General features: G+C 40.4%; 1 protein-coding gene across 5 annotated transcripts in view; it reads right to left on the bottom strand.

Moving 5' to 3' along the window:
- Positions 1 to 18,621, bottom strand: part of pde4d (phosphodiesterase 4D, cAMP-specific) — a 217,063-nt gene that overhangs the window by 142,867 nt on the left and 55,575 nt on the right. The window lies entirely within an intron of this gene.

The following is an 18,621-nucleotide window of genomic DNA, read 5'->3' as shown; positions in this document are numbered from 1 at the left end:
GATGCTGACCAAAGATGCGAAGTACCATTTTTTGACACCCTTTTTTGGATCCACAATAGTGTCATGGTACCTAAAGGGTGGAGCTAGCCACACTGCGGTCTATTGATTGGTGAATGCAAATTAACTGGGAGTGGGAATAACACAAATAGTGCCTATTGTTAGACACAAAAAAAACAAGAAAAAAAATGGAACTAATTGTACTGCTGCCCTTTGTTTACTGTGTGTCTTTACTTTTCATGGTAGTATTTATTGGCAAGTATCACTAGAGCCCGCTGCTATGCTGTCACGTTATTTATGTAGCTGACGCGGTTATCAAGCATCCCACGGTGGAAATACAAACAAGATCATCATTTTCAGTTCTAAATTGTTCAGTACTGCTTGGTGGAGGAACAAGCAAAGAAGATTTTTGCCAAACTTCTACCAAGTAGGGGGGTCTTTGGTTTACAATGAAGTCCGTTTCTACGACAGCGACGTAACCTGAATTACGTAAAATTGAAAACTGTAGATATTTGTATGAAAATACACATTTGGACCTAGAAATAAAACAATCCAATGGAAAAACAATAAGTGCAAGTGTAAATTACTGTGTTTTTGTAACAAGTAATAACCTCAAAAATCCTCTATGTTGGTACAGCGAATGTGGGTTTCCATTGTCAAAAAGTGTCAACTTTTGGGCACCTTTCCATTTTGAAAGTGGTACAGTCCCCTAAAGGGTGAAGTTAAACTCATTGTAATCTGTTGGTCAGGAGACTGATGACTTCCATGTCAAGGGGATTAGAATGGGAAGAACACAAAAGCTGTCAGTTTGTCTTTTTGTAATACAGCGCCACATGAATGTCCTCCATTGTTGTCCTTCGCTTACAATGTTGTGTTCCTCTTTGCTGTCGCACTAATTACGCTGTCTCTCCCTGCAATGATGTCACACTATTTACTGTGCTTGGCTGACACATGCCATCCCACCTACACGCTTGCAGAAACAAAGCCAGATACTGTTCTAAACCATTTCCAGCCAAGCTGTACCCTTTGTAGAAACAAAACTTGAGAGCGAAAAAACATACTGTGAAGAAAAGATAAGCACTAAGAGTAAGACTCACACACAGCTACGAAGAACAGAATAACATTAGTATATCAGTAATTATCAGCGAGTGACATAGTGAGTCACACGCCACTTTAGTGTTCTCAAGGAGAGGGGCTGTAACAAACAGGTTGTGCTCAAAAACCTAGTTTACCCTTATATCTTAATTGAGGCGAAGTTAGGTGCTTGGAAGTCAAAGACGCTCAGAATTTATCCACATGAAACAGCTGCAAATGTAGGAGCAGAGTATCACTCAAGTTGAGTCTCCTAGACTCATCCAATTTCTCATCAAACTATTCTACAGGACATACTTTGTAAATGAAGACGGTAACATATTGAGTCATGCACAGCACACTATACGAAACAAACATACAGGATCACAGATGCTTCAACCCCAACCCCCACTACCCCACCCAAAAAAGAAAAGACCACAATGTGCACACAAATGCTGAATGCCAAATCTTTATGGACTGGAACTACGGCTCTTCTCTCGTGTGATATTTACAGCTATATAAATCACAGCCACTTATGTAATCAGGCATGAATATTTCAGATGTTGTTTTGACCGCCAATTAAAATACAAGGTGTGTCACAAAAGTTCCAGGATTGGTGTCATCGAAGATATTTCAAACCCAAACTACAAACTATGAGTTTCAGCACAATCAGCAGTGTTTGCTTCGTTCGGTGCATGAGAAGAAGTGAGAGTTGTGGCAGGACAACCCGTGCCTGTTTCACAAAGCCCTGAGCATCCGACAGTTCCTGGCCGAGAAGAACATTGCCGCGCCGAAGCAAAATCCCCACTCGCCCGACCTGACTCCGTGTAATTTGTTTCCTCTTTCCCAAGCTCAAAAGGGTCATCAAGTGGGAGCACTTTTGAAGACGTGGACAACATCAAGATGGCTGGATTTTCTTATAGCTAACGTCCTGTCTTTACTTATGTTTATTTTTCTCTCTGTCCTCTCTTTTCTCTGTCTCTACCCTCTCAAACCTCGTTCTGTGCCACTGCAATTTTCAATAAATATCCATCGTAGTCCAAATAACCACAGAGGCAGTATATAAAACTCCCCTGCTGCACAGAAAAAGTTCCTAAATAAAAGGTATAGAGATCCTCCATTCTGGATGACCAAGCAGCTGAGCAGGAACAGGTTAAAAAAAAAAAAAGAAAAAGAATAACTACAAGCTTTGGACATAATCACACTGGGCTTGTCCTCGCAAAAGAGCTTTCTGATTGCCTTGTAGTCCACTGGCTCCAAATATACGATCATGCTACTTTTTGGTACATAAGGACATTGTGCCATTTCTCTTTATGCACATGATTTACAACAAGGATCTTTTGTTTTTTTTAATTATTTTGTTGTAAGCAATGCCTAGGTTTATCACAGTCATAGCTGCACGTAACTTCTAAGGCCATTTTTCAAGGAAGGAGAATGTGTTGGTGTTTATTTTTATTTTTTTTTTAACTGTTGGCAATGGTAGGGAAAGAAATTGTATTCAAGAGGGATAGGCCCTGTGCAGCAAAGTGGAAACTGCGGAGTATAATACTACTGCAGCATCCAGAGTTAAGACATATTAGTTGGCCAATATTTGAATGGTTTTCAAACATTATAATGTTACAATGACAAAATCTGCTCGACCAATGAGCTACCAGCAGTGGTCTATGTGATGCATATAGTATCAGCTCGGCACGCGTAGAACCCCAACTGAACGGACACTTAAAATATTACTTGTAGAAGCTAATTTTGCAAATAGAAAAGTCTCAATAGTGAATGCTTATAGCGGTCCTAGTATTCATTGTGCTCCAGAGTAGGTCGATGCAATGCAGTTGATAAAGTCTCCGTCACTGGTCTTACAATGTACAAGCAAATTATTAGCAGAAACTGTACCTTAAGCAGGATACAGCCCACAATACATACACAATGTCCACAAACTCTTATCTAAAGTCATTTTACAGGCTGAGGCTTTTTTGTTGTTGTTAAATTCTCGGTAAGAGGGAAATTCCCAATAAAAATAAAACATTTCGAAAAGAGAAGGATGTGACCGATTTTTTTTTCCATTACTCCATACCACATTCCAGTATCCATAATAAAGCTTTTTAAAAAAAAGACACTAGAGCTTGACCCAGTTGACAACATATACCAAAGCAGAAATGGGACTGGATTAGAACCCCACACAAAAAAACAATGACTCAATATGATAGACATTCCTGCAGTCTCATTAAAAAGTGACTCAGGGGAAATATGCTAGAGGGCATACCTCACTCACAATGGCACAAGAGCTTTATATCTTATTTATGTATTGTGGCTCTCGCAAGTTTGGAGACTCTCTTTGTTATTAGATTCCAAACACAGCAGTACTCTCACGGTTCTTACAGACGTGTTTTCACCAAATGTCCAAATCAGTATTCTTGATTCGAATGTGTCCGCACCTTATGTCAATGAGTTGGAAATCTAATTTCCTCCATTACTTCCACACAGACCGCTGCTTGGGGAAAAAAATGACACAAGACAAGACGAATGCACAGGAGACGCCAGTCCCTCGGAAAACATCTGGGTGCAACTGCTTAATGAGGATAAGCGGGTGTAAACACGTCAGCCGGGACTTACTGAAATGAGGGTGGCGATCGGGTTTTCCTGAAGGCTGGGACAACGTATGACGACACTACTCGCACTTCAGAGGTTGATGGGATGGCTTAATTCTCTGTCCTTGGAGAATCTTTGTAATTATGACAAGTGCAATTATAACTTGGGAGCACGGTGTATCCCACCTCTCGACCCAAAAAAGGCACCTAGATACTAATGGGGAAAAGTGATATCGAGGATGGATTGACGGATGGATGAATGGAGAGAGTCATTGCACAATGTAAGGGTACCCCAAATGCGGTAATGCTTATACGGCGACAATTGAGCAAATGATACATGGAGTCGTCAAGCAATTTAAAGTGACCAGTAGCGCAGTATTTGTGATATGACGACAATTGTGCAAATGGTGCAGCGAGCCCTCAAGTGTCCAGTAGTGTGGTAACCCTAACTCGCATTGATCAACAACAGTTATGCAAAATTCATAAGGACTAACGCTATACAAAATGGATGGATGGAGAAAATGGCTACTCGCCTTCCTCATGTTTCAGTCTCTTCCTATAGAGATTTTCATATAGAGCAAGAGTCATCCTGGGTCGCTTCAGAGGGACGTGGGACTCAGTCATGCACTACTCGCCGCGATATTCCCTGCAGATGCATCACTTCTGCTGTCACTGTTCCAATCTGTGAAAATAAAACCAAGTGTAGCAGACAGCGACGTTTTCCATGATCACGATTGACTTTACCAAAAGGAACCCCGATCTTCCTGTTGTGTGACAGCTCGGGAAGTTGACTGCAGCACAAACAGATGGACACCAGGGAATCTTTTTTTAGTGCGCACCCAAGAAAACCCAAGTTTAGGTGATGGTAGCAAGGCACCGGGGGATTCCCCCCCCCCCCCATCCCCACGGTGCTCTGCTATTAGTGTTGTAGCTTGCAGGTGGCGGATACTCACTACCAAATGCTCTTCTTTAACAATATGACTGAAAAAAATGGGTTTATATTACCCCTGCCTGTATTCTACTGTGATTGAAGGTTTTTCTTTTTACAATTCAATAGTAAAACAAAAATGTGTTCTTCCGATCAATTCATCATAACATTTAGGCCTGGCCTACAGGAATGAGTTTATTTGTTGGCTATATCCAATGCTGTGTAGGTCATACTATAAAATGAGCCATTTCTTGTGTTTAGGGAATAATACTGAAGATAAACTTTCTCCTGCAAATCACATACTAAATCGCAATCGCAATATTTGTTTAAAATAAACAAAACAAAATACCTTGCAATACAAACAAAAACTCTTCTTCCTCTCTGCCCCGTGCCCGCTGTCCTTGAAGCATCCTCGTAAGATCTCATCACTAATTAAATCAGCGCACGCGTCTAACTAATGTAGCCATGACAACTATTTCCCAAATGATCGCCGTGCCCTTCTGCAAACACATTCCGAGAAAATGCAAACCGATTATGATTTAACCCAAACAGGTCACATCTATTTCATACTTAATTGACATCATGCAAACAAAAAGCTAGTCAAAGGATGGATTAAAAGAAATGTTTGATGTTTGTACCTTGGATACAAATGCAGAAACTCCCCATAGTTTTATTTTAATGCACTACTTTGTGGGTGGATTTCTGGTCCCAGAAATTGTAAATCGTTACTTGAAAGAACGTACAAAATAACTACAGAAGTCTCAAGTCATTATTATCTGATCATACAGTATGTGGCAGCCTGTTGTGGCAAATGTCCAGTAGAACAACACGTGCTTCCAAAACAGACAGAAAGTCAATGGAGTGAAGTTCTCCCAGGCCTGTAAGTTAGCGCGTCAATACATCTGCATTGCATTAACTTTGGAACGGTGAAGACAGTTTTCTGTACATCAGTAGGCAAGAGTCACTTGATTTTGTTTCAGTTGGCTTATGGATTTGAATGTGACAAGCCTCTGGGTTTTGATGCCTTTTCTATTCTAACCAGGGAATGGTATAATAATCATACAGTGAATAATTGATCACTAAAAATTCAGTTAATTGTGTGGAACATACTGTTGACTAATCATGTAGTTAAAAGGACTCATGTAATACGGCAACCATTGACACTTATTCCATAGTTCTGGACTTAAAATGTCTGAAGAAAACAAATCCCCCCAAAATAGACTCAGTCCTAATTTTAGCCTTGTTTTCTGATGACATATTTGATTTTCAGACAGATTTTGGCCCACCCACATTTAGGTCGAAACGCGTGTTAGCCTGCTGACGTCAGTGACAGACATTTCCTTATTCCAGTACCTGTTCTTGGTTTGTTCATAAATTGATACTATTGCTCTCTCCCCACTTCGGTGGTTATTTTTAAGCAATATTAACCAATTTAAATCGGTAAAAAAATATCATGACAACAAATCTACAAACACTCCTGAATGCTCACAATGTCTGAGAAGTGTTGCCTAATTTCCTCATTCTCTGGAAGCCTGCGGGGCCAATCTATTTTGATGATAGTTTGGATGTTTTTTTATGACAATATCAAGTGAAAATAATGAGGTTAAATACATTTGAGTAAGTGTATTGTTCAAATTGATGTAATGCTTCGTTGCAGAAGGAAAAGAAGCCGCAGGAGACATACGAAGTTAAGTGCGTGCAGATTCCCATCCGCCTATATACAGGGGTTTAGTCAGCTCATTGTCTCTTACCTTTAAAATAGAGTTTTGGAAGATGACATAACGCAGGCGTTTGCTTTTGTGACGTTAAAAGCTTTTTATTTGATGGTGGCGTCTTGTGGCCCTGGGGGAATGTGCTGGGCATGGCTGGAGGCCGGCGCCAAATTCTACCATTTTAATCAATGACACCGTGATAAATTAGGGAATTTTTAGCATAATAAACTAGCAACTGAACATAATTTTGGGGTGCTGTTGTGTTAATGTGAGTGTGCAACAGTATATGATCGCTATATAAGTTATAATACCAACTTGAACAAAGCAGTGTTTGGAAACTCAAGCAAGATGTTTTTTTTCCCCTGAAAAGTCAGAGGTAGCTTCTGCCCAACTGTGACAATGTATAAAAATATGAGTAAATACTTCCCCTTTATAGTATAGTACATTCCTTTGTCCACATGCAGCAAATTTGGTCTCCAGTTCTATCGCCGACATCACACCAAGTCATGGTGCCGTATCGATTTTGACAATGTAAAAGAGCCGTTCCCAAAACGGATTGCTATTATTGGAAATGACTGCCAGTTTCATTTTATTGAGCAAAAATTACAAAAAGACAATTTGTTAGTTGAAATATAGGCCATCTGGACACTATAGGTCCCTTAAGCATTACTTGGCCACAACCAGCAGAAGAGCTGGCGAGTCAGTCCAATTTGTTGTCTAAAGCAGTGTTTCCCAACCTTCTTTGCACCGCGGAGAAGGTTGGGAAACACCGCGGAGAAGGTTGTGTGTGTATGTGTGTGTGTGTGTGTGTGTGTATATATATATATATATACATATATATATATATACATATATATATATATATATATATATATATATATATACACATATATACATGTATATATACATATACATGTATATATACATATACATATATACATATATATATACATATATATACACACATATATATATACACATACACATATATATATATATACACACGTATATATATATATATATTTATTTATTTTTATTTTTATTTTATTTATTTTTTTAAGTACGACTACTGATATAGGGTTTTTTCGTTTGCGAACGTTTCGTTCAAAAGAACATCTTTTCAGTAAACGTAATGAGCTGAATTAATGTATGAAATGATTTCGATCTTTGAGCTCTGCCGCCGTTAGCCAGCTCGCTCGGACCGGAAACAGAAGCGTTCGAGCCGGCTGGGACCGGAAACGGAAGCGTTCTGTGCGGTCTCGACGTGTCGATTGAGACGCGCAGCTGTTGCAGCGGAGAGGATCCAGACAATTTTCAAAATAAAACACATTGACACGCGAATTGCAATAGAACCGAAATTATATAAATTGGTCATTCTTTCTCTGCGGCCCAGTAACAAATGCCTTACGGCCCGGTACCGGTCCGCGGACCGGTGGTTGGGGACCACAGGTCTAAAGTCCAACACGAGGTCGGCTATGATATTTGTTATGTAGCATTTACTCTTTAATTGCAAAAACAATAGTTGTAAAAATATTGCTCTTTAACTAAAGATATCTATGTAGGGAAAACATATATGCTACACTAAAAATATATCAATATTTAAAATAAAATATCAAATCATTTATTTTCCCCTAGTTAGTCAAAGATATGTAGTCACATCCCAACGGCCCATTTACGATGAATATGAAATAAAATTGAAATAACAAAATAAATGAAAATATGATTGATAATGTGGAAAATGATTGTTCTATCAACCGTCATTGCCACAGTTAATACCGTACCCATGAGGAGATTCAAACAATGCTGGACTGGATCGCTGCAAATCATGACTTTACTCTTGCTGCATCCAACGCATTCTAATGAGAACCATCCATAACCACTTTTACATTCTATCCCGTGGGTCAGCAGCAAAATAAAACTAACCTTTCATGTTTGGAACTAAATGGCCCCGGGCCAACTTATGATTCAGTTCCACTGAGAAATTGAACTAACTCGAGAGATACTCAACCTGAACAGGAAAAAAAAAAAAAAAAAAACAGAAAACACTGACCATGACCTATTAGCATCCTTGGCGCGAGCAGCCAAGGACATCTGCTGCATAGCATTGCCCGTCTGTCGCTCCCTTGATATTCACTATGATATGTACTTTCAAATTCTTTGCCTGAAGGCATCAAAACACACTGAAAGTATCTGTAGTAAATAAGCACCAAGACAAATTATTATAAACGGACTTCTTAATTAGAGGACCTGAACCCCTAACTCCACAGAAAATAACATAAGTCTGTTTACCATAACTTGTTAGGTTTTAAGCAGCTGCACTGATGATTTATTTAGAAACCAGATTGTGTTTTTAAATCTATATTAACATTTAAAATGTGCTACTTAATAGACGAGAATTCTAATGGGCTTTTTTTTCCCAGATCCAATGCATTAACTACAGCGCTGTTTTGAAACCAATTATTTCTAAATGGCTTGTTCCAGCACCAAAAAAATATATATATATATCAAGCAAGGCATGAACAGAACTTTTCGGCCTGCACTATTAGGGGAATATTTCCACTGTACACGAAGAGGTTTGTGATTGCATCCATCCATCCAGTTCCTATGCCACTTATCTTCATGAGGGTCTTGGGTGTGCTGGAGAAACACAGCAGGTTCCTACCATGCTGAACCCACTGCTGTGCCAGGACCAGAACGAGGACAGGTTTTCCCGTTTGGCCAAGTTGTCCAAACATTACCTGGCTGTCTCGGCGGCAAGCACGCCATACAAAAGGATTTCTTCCTCAGGCTGCAAATTACCATCACGTGACAGCGAGCGAGCCTTCACCCCGCCCACGTCAATGCTATTGTGCTCTAAAAGTGTATGTGCTGCGAAAATTCAGCGTATGAGGTGTCAATTTGATTTTTGATTAATCATGTCTTGAGGCAACTGAGGGAAAATGAAGCGCTCTACTTCAGGGAAGTATTATTCTGCTCAATACAACACTGGCGTGGACACAGGAGTTCAGAACATTGAGAGAGCGATTCAGCTATTCCATCTGTTTATTTATATGTTCCCTATTTATACTGTTCAGGGCAGCAGGTAGCTGGAGCCTGTATCAGCTGACCCCCTTATGGAGCGGGACAACCATTTGCACTCACAGGGACACCGTCACTGAGTGGGAACTCAACCCACTCTGCCTTCACCAAGTCAGGCGGTTGAAGGCCCATTTGCACAAGCCGTTGAACAAATGATCAACTAATCAAGGTTTCTCTTCCCCATTGTGGACTAAGGGAAATTTAGCCCAATGCATTTAATCATGCCCAAGAACAAGACAAAACCTTGCAGTTACGATAGAATACAGATACGGCAGGGGGTGGAAAAAACACACTCTTTTTCCATTAAATATACTTTTCATCATCTTAAAACCAAGACTTAATTTATTATCTATGGTATACAAATCTAATCCTATGGGTGTTTATGTTCCAAATGGGATTAATAATCTATGAGGAAGATTTTAGAAAGAAACTCGGCAAAGGGATGGGGGGGGGTGGGATAAGAAATCAGATGAGGAGATGGTCCATGAAGACTTGTTGAAACAAAACATGACTGGCAGCGCTTATGACACGCTCCCTTGTGGTCGTGCATAGGAGGAAATCTTGTTCACATTCTACGAAGCTCTGTATAACCACTCCCCCACAGGACCAAGCAAAATAGACTGAGCGAGCGAGATAACACTCATGGGTTTTTGCATCACACACTCTACGTCTCTTTACAAGCGATCGCGCAGCAGCTCTGAAATCCTGATTCTATGACACCTGCGACGTGCGGTCAGGTTCTTTATCAGCTCAGCAGCTTTCATTCCCAGAAGGTGAAGGTTGTTGGTGGCCACCTGAGTATTTGGCGCTTAGTTTCAACCATAAACAAGCTGAAACCAGTATATTCAGCGAAAGATAAAGTCAACTACGGTTGAGATCTAGGGGTCCTATAAGGTGGAAAAAAAAAAAGGTGCAGCAGCAACATAGAGGAACGTGAACAAGGGAGCATTAAAAACAACGACAAAAGTTTTGGACAAGCAAGTTATTCCCCATTCGTGGCCTTATTTAAGAGAATGTTGTTGGCTCCAAGAATGATTCTGGGCGAATGCGTTGTGTCTTATGCTAACCTAAAAACCACCAGATTCTGGCAATTAATCTGAAAAGAACACATTCAAGTAAGGTACATTTTTTCAGTTATCATTAGATAATTTAGCATTTTTGTTACTAAATTCGTGTTACCAAAGCTACCGGGAACCCATTGTTTTGGTGACATAAAAAAGCCTGAGCCAAATCTTGCTAGCTCTTGGTTTATAAAAACAGTAACACGCAACAGGATTTTTTTTCTTTTAAGTATGTTTATGAAAGAGGGAAACTCCTTTTTTTTGTGGCAAATTCTCAAAATGGGTAATGGAAAAATGATGCAATCAGAAGTCTTGTGTGGCACAAATGGTTGTGACCAACCAACTTCTGCACTCAGACGTTCAGTTTTTTTCCTATTGCCCCGCCTGGTATTACCGTAGCATAATTGGCTGGCCTTTTGGTCACTAGCCCCTTTCACACTGCTTTCCAGCCAAATTAGAGCATCAGAAGCATCACGGTGAAGGTGGCATTTATTTGCCTGTCCCTTTCAGAGAAAATCTGCCAAGACAGTCTCCAAAGTGCACATTCACACAGCTGTTGCTACTTGGCAAATTCAATAATTAGATGCCTGGTAACGTCAGAGCCTCAGTCTGGGACAGCAAAAACTGTGGTCAACACAAAATGGCTCGGGTAGTGATAATGATGATGAGAGCTTTATTTGAGACATAGAGAGGTCCCTATCACATGTAATGAATACATGCATACAGATCTATACATAGCTAAAAATAAGGGAGGGGGAAAAAAGGTATAAACATGTACGCCGGTGGCTTCACTATCTAGATGCAAACCTTACAGAGCTGCTTCTAGCAGTTTCGGGTGTTCAAGCTTTACATTCTGCTCACTGCCCCTTGGCTTACACACAAACGCAGTTCCACCTCTGTTACGCCTTCCATACTATGTCGGAGCCTGCAAATACACGGGTCAACTTTAACCCCCAATGGCACATTGGTACCTTTACACACAGGAGCGGATATCAAACCAGTGTACGACTGTAAATGGACAACCTTGGAAACGGACAAGGGGCCATTTTCAATACGGATCGCACCCTACAGAATATATATAATATTATGGAGGCTAACGGGGGGCCTACAAGAAAAAGAGTTGGGAAAAAAATAGGTCTGGCAAATAATTTCTAAAGTCATGTCTTGCTCCTTACAGATTCTGGCAGCATTAACTCAAAAACTCAGGTTTACATTCATAATTTTTGGCTCCAACCATTTTCCGCACAGATAAGGGAGGAAAAGTCACTCTTAACATGGCCCCCACGACAGCATAATTGCTCAGGATAATCTTTCAAAGATTTTCGACAATCGCGCCCTTGCTGACTTTAAAAAAAATATAATATTTATTTTGGCCCCAATTGGCAGTTTGTGTGGAGACATTAAAAACATTCTTTAAAAAAAGAGTATTTTACTTACTGTATTTTAAACTTAAAAGACCTAAATAAAAAAAATAACAGATCACAAAAAAATATTTTTTTCCCCCGAATTTACAGAAGGAGCAAATTATACTAAATTGTCGCTTAATTTCCCCAGCAAGTTGTGCCACTTAGCAAAAATGTGCAAAGATGCCTCCTATTTACAAAATACATTCAGCTTGCCCGCTCTCTTGTATACTCACTGCATAATTTACCGACAATTAAATCTTAACAATTTGCTACCAAGAATGGCACCCAGTAGACACATAATTACCCAAGATGATTTAGCTGCTGAAAGAAATTAAAATAATGGTGAAAAATGGGAAAAGTCTGTTTATAAAAGGTGATGTGGGTATTCCTAGAAAACGATTCATGTTCATAGAAAGGCAAGAAGGAAATACTACCGAGAACTTGTACGACAAAGACTGAAAACAACATGAACCAACCACGAACCTTTACAGCTTTCTTATACACCGCTTTGTATGAAAGCCCAGATGTAGCATCAAATTCGCTAGCTTCGATTTCATTGGCTTTCTATTGTATTTCCCATTTGAAAATGTGGGAAAATGGCACAGGGCTTGACGATTCACTGGGATCGTTGCACTACCTGCTGACCTCAATTAGCAGTCAAGGATACATTTGCTTTCTATCCGCAGCATGAAAATATATGAGGGAACAACAGGTACCGTAATTTCTCGTGTATAATGCGCATTCTTTTCCCCAAAAAATTGTCAAAAGTCAATAGTGTGCATTAAATAGGAGCAAATGGAAAAAACTTTCACATTTTATAAATGTATGCCGCCATCTAGTGATTACGAAAAAGATGTACACTTTCACTCCAAAATGCCACCGCCACCTAGAGGTTATGAGAAAGGTGTACACTTTTTTAATATGCCACCGCCACCAAGTGGTTATAAAAAAGGTATAGCCTACACTTTCATTCCAATACGACAAGGGTACGCATGACTGCATATTTGTACAGTTGTGCTCATAAGTTTACATACCCTGGCAGAATTTGTGAAATATATATATTTTTTTTTTTTATAAATATGACTGATGACTGAACAACAACCATCATTAATTTCTTTATGGTTATGTTTTGTTTAATGATAACGCTTTCCTGAAAAGCTTGACCATTTAATTTGCATCCCAATAAAATAAAATGAAATGTGTTTCGCCTGGTCCTTCAGGTTTTCTTTAAAGAATTGTACACATCTTACAAATTCTGCCTGGGTACTCAAACATATGAGCACAACTGTTTTTGTATTTAATAAAAAAAAAGTAGGGATGTGAATTTTAAAATAAGAGCAAGTAAATTTAAAAATGTATTACGTGTTCAAATAAAGTGCTTCCGAATAATTATTTGAAAAAACTAACAAAATACAGATAATATTTCATGTTTTGAGTATATGGGTACAAGCAAAATCATGCATTGTAAAAATGCATTATACATGGGTAGAAGGGTTTTCCAGAATTTTGAGGTCAACTTTGGGGGTGTGTATTATACATGGGTGCGCATTATACATGAGAAATTACGGTAAATACCAAAATCATCCATCATCTATACTGCTTATCTTGCTTAGAGCTTAAGTCACCCTGGACTGGTCACCGGTCAATTAAAAGGTGTGTATAGAGACACACCATCACTGAGTGCAAATGAACCACTACGCCATAAGCGACCTACTTAAATCGTAGTGAATCAAAATATGTGTACAGTTGGCTCACTTGTGGGACCAAATAGACGTTTGCAGATGTGTTTCAATTTGTTTTTATTGTCTAATGCACAATGAGTTCAAAGCTCTTAAAAGGAACTCCGCATGAGTTGTGAGCACGTAAACAATGAGCGTCGCTCGTGAGGAAAGCGTTTGATTATTTGCCAAGGTTGGCAGCGAGCGAGGCTACTGTGCATAGTGACTGCCTGTGCTTGTGCATAATGTTAACGTTGATTATTTGACTCTGATGCTGAATGCTTGGTGACCTTTTTAGTGTTTTCATTCAGCGGGCGCGGGCTTCACATCTCGCTGACTGAAATTGCCTCAACGGTGCACGTAAATACGTCTGCGTCAATAACCTCCTAATGTGGGAACTCCTTTAAAAAATAAATTACAAAGCCCAAATCCAATGAAGTTGGGGAACAGTAAACTCAAATAAAAACAGAATACAAGGATTTCAACCTAAATTCAATTGAATAAACTTCAAAGACAAGATATTTGTTCAAACTGATGAACATTATTGTTTTTTTTGTTTTGTTTTTTTTGCAAATATTCTTTCAGAGCTGGGGCAACTCAAGACTGGGAAAGTTGAGGAATGCTTAAAAAAAACATTCCACAGGTGAACAGGTTAATTTGAAACAAGTTAGTGTCATGATTGGATTTAAAAGGAGCATGCCCTTAAGGCTCAGTTGTTCACAAGCAAAGATGTTCACTACTTTGTGAACAACTGCGTGAGTCCAACAGTTAAAGAATGTTTATCAACAAAAAATGACAAGGAATTAAGGGATTTCATCATCTACGGTCCATAATATGATCAAAAGATTTAGGGAATCTGAAGAAATCTCTGCGCCTAAGCGGCAAGGCCACAAACCAACATTGAATGTCCGTGACCTTTGATCCCTTAGGTGGCACTGCATGAAAAACCGGCATCATTGTTTGAAGGATAACTTCAACAAGCTAGTCAATGGCTTATGCCCTACAACTTTGGTCTAAAAAATGAACAAGACACAAAACAACAATCTGCGTATCTACTTATTGTCTTATTTTTAGGAAATTAACCATTCCGCAGTGCAACAGTAACCATTTAAACAGTCTGAATTGTTATGCTATAAAAACACAGATGCCATTTATTCTTTCGGCTCCAACTGAAGAGCCCGGGAGAGGCTGTTTAAATGCCGATTAAATGCTGCTTTTTTTTCCAGCACTGCACTGATATTCACGTTGGGGTCATGCCGTTTCCAATGAGTTAACAAGTTTGATGTACTGCCAAAAGCATAATGCTAACCAGGACGTGTGCTCGCCGGAGGCTGACCTGCGCTGAATTTGTTCACAGACTAGATGTGGCTAGAGCGAACTGCCTTTCAGTGACACTTCCTTACCTAGTATGTTCCGTGTGCTCCATACCAAAAAAAATAAAATCTCAATACAAATACGAATATATAGACTGAATACAGAAGAGTCATCGCAACTGTTAAATCCAATATGGATTTGGAAGGCACAGGTGACCCTAAGTACCCACAGTCCAGATAGAGCACCTTCTACCTCTTCCTCCACTTTCATTCCATAATTTCCTTTTCCAGTCACTAATATTGCTTGCAAAAATTGGAGGGAGATAAGAGAAATCTGCATGTTCCCTTTGACGGCGATGTCTAACGTTACAGGACTAGCCCCTGTGGCATCTCTGCAACAGGGTAGAAACTGGAGAAATGCCATGTCGTCATCAGAGGATGCTCCAGATTCTCGCTGAGGTCTCACCGAAGCCTTGAGCGGTATCCAAACCCAGCCTCCATTTTGACACATTTGGGTGATGTGTAATACCTGGGGGGAGCTGCTGAACTTTGCACTGCACCAGCCACTCAGGAACACACTGTAACGTCCACAGTCTTTGGGGGAAAGGCCGCTGTCTCTCGGCATATACGCAAGATCGTTAGCGAGTGAAAGGCAAAGGGGGAGCCGGCTTGTCTTTTTTCTTTTCTTCGGGGACAGTGCCTCCGTAGTTGTTCATATCTGTCTGCTATAATCAGGAGATGTGTCAGCGTTATCCGACTTAAAGCAACTTGATCGCTGAGGTTTTCATGCGAAGAAATGAGGCGTGCCGTCGCCTCGCTTAATGAGGTCGTTCCAAAGTATGGCTCCTATAAACAACATCGGCAACACAGAGCCAAAGGCGTCATATTCTTCATCTTCTTGGGCAGCTTTGACTTAATTTATTGCACGTCTGGGAAGGACGACAAGTGGCCTTCAAACAACACACTGCACCACATGAAAACAGCAAGCCTCTAATAAAATAGCACAACAAGCAATTTTGGTGCAGGAGGCCGTCTACTTTTTACTAAATGCTTAATTTTACTAATGTAATGCTTACATTACAGCTGAACTATTACATTTTGCACAAGACACTTCTTTGTGACCATCTGCTATTGGGGTATGATCCAACCACGGACAGAACCTTAAGGATATACAGCGAGACACAATGCAGTCAGCTGATTGGTCGACAGAGAATCAGGACCTCGACAAGTCAAAATGCTCATTTCGTCCTCTTCTTGTAATGAACAAATGCATGCAAAGAATACAGAATGCAAAATACTGGAAGCCCGCCACTGTTGTCCTTTGTTTACTATCACCGTCCTCCTCATTGTTGAACTGATTGTTGAATTCACTGCCATTAACTCAGTGTCGCTCTGCTATGATGCCTATGCCTCGCGCCAGATGAGGTTTTCACCATTCCCAACAGTTGTGTGCCAAACAAATCTAAAATAATGCAGTTTTTCTCCTGCACGGTACCGGCAACAGAACAAAGGAGACTAAAGGCAGCAAAAACATAAAAAAGAAGAATGGGCCAGTTTGTATCCTACTTAAAAAACAGCAATAGGGGAGAACGAGGGTCTCCATATTTACTCCAAAACAGCCCATCATCCATTTTCTTTACCGCTTATCCTCACTAGGGTCGCGGGCTGCTGGAGCCTATCCCAGCTATTTTCGGGCGTGAGGCAGGGTACACCCAAACCGGTCGCCAGCCAATTGCAGGGCACATTGAGACAAACAACCATTCGCACTCACATTCACACCTACGGACAATTTAGAGTCTTCAATCAACCGACTACACATGTTTTTGGGATGTGGGAGGAAACCGGAGTCCCCAGGGATTTGAACCACGGTCCCCACAACTGTGAGGCAGATGTGCTAACCAGTCGTTCACCGTGCCGGCTAATCCAAAACAGTTTAATGTAATTTCAAACTCATCGTACATTATCCATAAACGAATAAATAGCTTACAGGTGATTATTATTTTAATTTTTTTTTAAATGCACGCTAAGTGAGTGTGTTCATGCACGTGTGGCAAAGACTCTCCATAACAGCAACAACCCAGGCTAAACTTAGCAAAGCTTGTCTCTCAGTCAAGATCCATCACTCCAACATACTTTACTGTACTACTTTCAAATTCACACAGGAAAGAAAGAAAAAAAGTGAGGTCCCACAGAAAAGAACAACATGAATCGGTGAATTTGCGAATAGTGAACTGACTATGCGGGGGATTACAGTACTAGAAATTGCATCAATAGCAAGAGTACATTTTGTGCAGTGAAAAAATTGCTCCAGTCAAATGTTACAATCAGACTAACGAGCAAGTTGTCAGCAGATGAAATTCAATTGAAAGCACGAGGAAGCCGTAGTATGCGACATAAGCACGAGAAAGCCGTAATATGTGACATTATCTATGAAAATATGCTGGTGACCGACTGCAAATTACAACGTGTTGCTGGAAATTTCATTTGTCCCATTGTGTTGTTGCTCGCCACAATGCACAGTCCAGTGTATCTGTAACGTAATTAGTCTTTGGTGTAAAATGTAATTTGCTCTGGGTATCAAACAGGCCGCTAACATCCCTCTTTTGATGGGGTCGAACAGCATCGTGTATGTGAACATGTCAAAAGAAAGCCACATTTTAACGTCTTTTTTTTTTTTTTTTTTTTAAGGAATGGTTGTTTAAGCGAAGCAAAGCATTTCCATGGCTGTGTCATTTCCATCTGTGTTCTGATCTCGCGTGCCCTCCCTGCCTCGCTCTCTTTCCCTCTCTGGCTTCTCCTCCGTGTGACTGTTCCACCACTAAAAGACAGGAACTATTCTTGTCAGGCAGCCAGACAAACCAACAACCTTTCTGTAGCAGACCACCGAGCGCACTCGCAGGCTCTCATCGCCAGAAAATTCTAATAGAAGGAAGAAAATGGAATGAGGCGGGAGCCACATCAAGTGGTTTGACATAAAGCCTGCATCCCTCACAGTCACTTTAGACAAGGGAGCTGAAGTGACCTTCTCAGATTTCATTCTTAGATGCTTTTTTTTTTTTTTTCCCCTCCCCTCCGCTCTCGCGCGCTACCTCCTTCCCAGAACATGTGAGTAATTGGAGCACTTCCGGCGTACAACGAGCCATGTTTTGCCTTTCTGCCACTATGTATATATGTGTCCAGGAAGTGCTTCGTTTAAACGGTATCATCACTTTTGAGTGTCGGTATAAAATACTTGGGAGGGACAGAGGGAGGGATTGTGGTACACACGATGGGAAACCATTACAATCCTTGTATACCCCTCTGAGGGCCATACTAAATGTAATAAAATATGATGAAATAATCAAACATCCAGCTGCTTCCTATATTTTCCTACTTTCCTCATGAGGCTCGCAGGAGAGCGGAGCGTATCCCAGCTGACTTTGGGGGCAGAATGCAGCGTACACTCTAAAATGTTAGCAAACTATGGAAAATGTAGAGTCTTCAGTGAACCTAACATGCATGTTTGGGGCATGTGCGAGGAAGCAACACACACACAGCGTGTGCTACTAATGCTGCCGTAACTATAAAAAGAAATGTCTTACGTATTATGAGCGTTCAGGGGTTGCTCTCAGGTTGTTTTTTGCAGAATTGTATTGGGTTATAGTGCTTCGCTCACCTGAATTCCGTGCAGGCGGCGTGGGTTCAATCAACACTCAGTGATGGTGTGATTGTAAGTGTGAATGATTGACTGTCGCTATATGTGCAATCCAGGG

Source organism: Phyllopteryx taeniolatus, chromosome 3 (genome assembly GCF_024500385.1).
Source record: "Phyllopteryx taeniolatus isolate TA_2022b chromosome 3, UOR_Ptae_1.2, whole genome shotgun sequence".
In the NCBI taxonomy this organism is placed as follows: Eukaryota; Metazoa; Chordata; class Actinopteri; order Syngnathiformes; family Syngnathidae; genus Phyllopteryx; species Phyllopteryx taeniolatus.
This window is presented reverse-complemented; position numbering and strand designations above follow the sequence as displayed.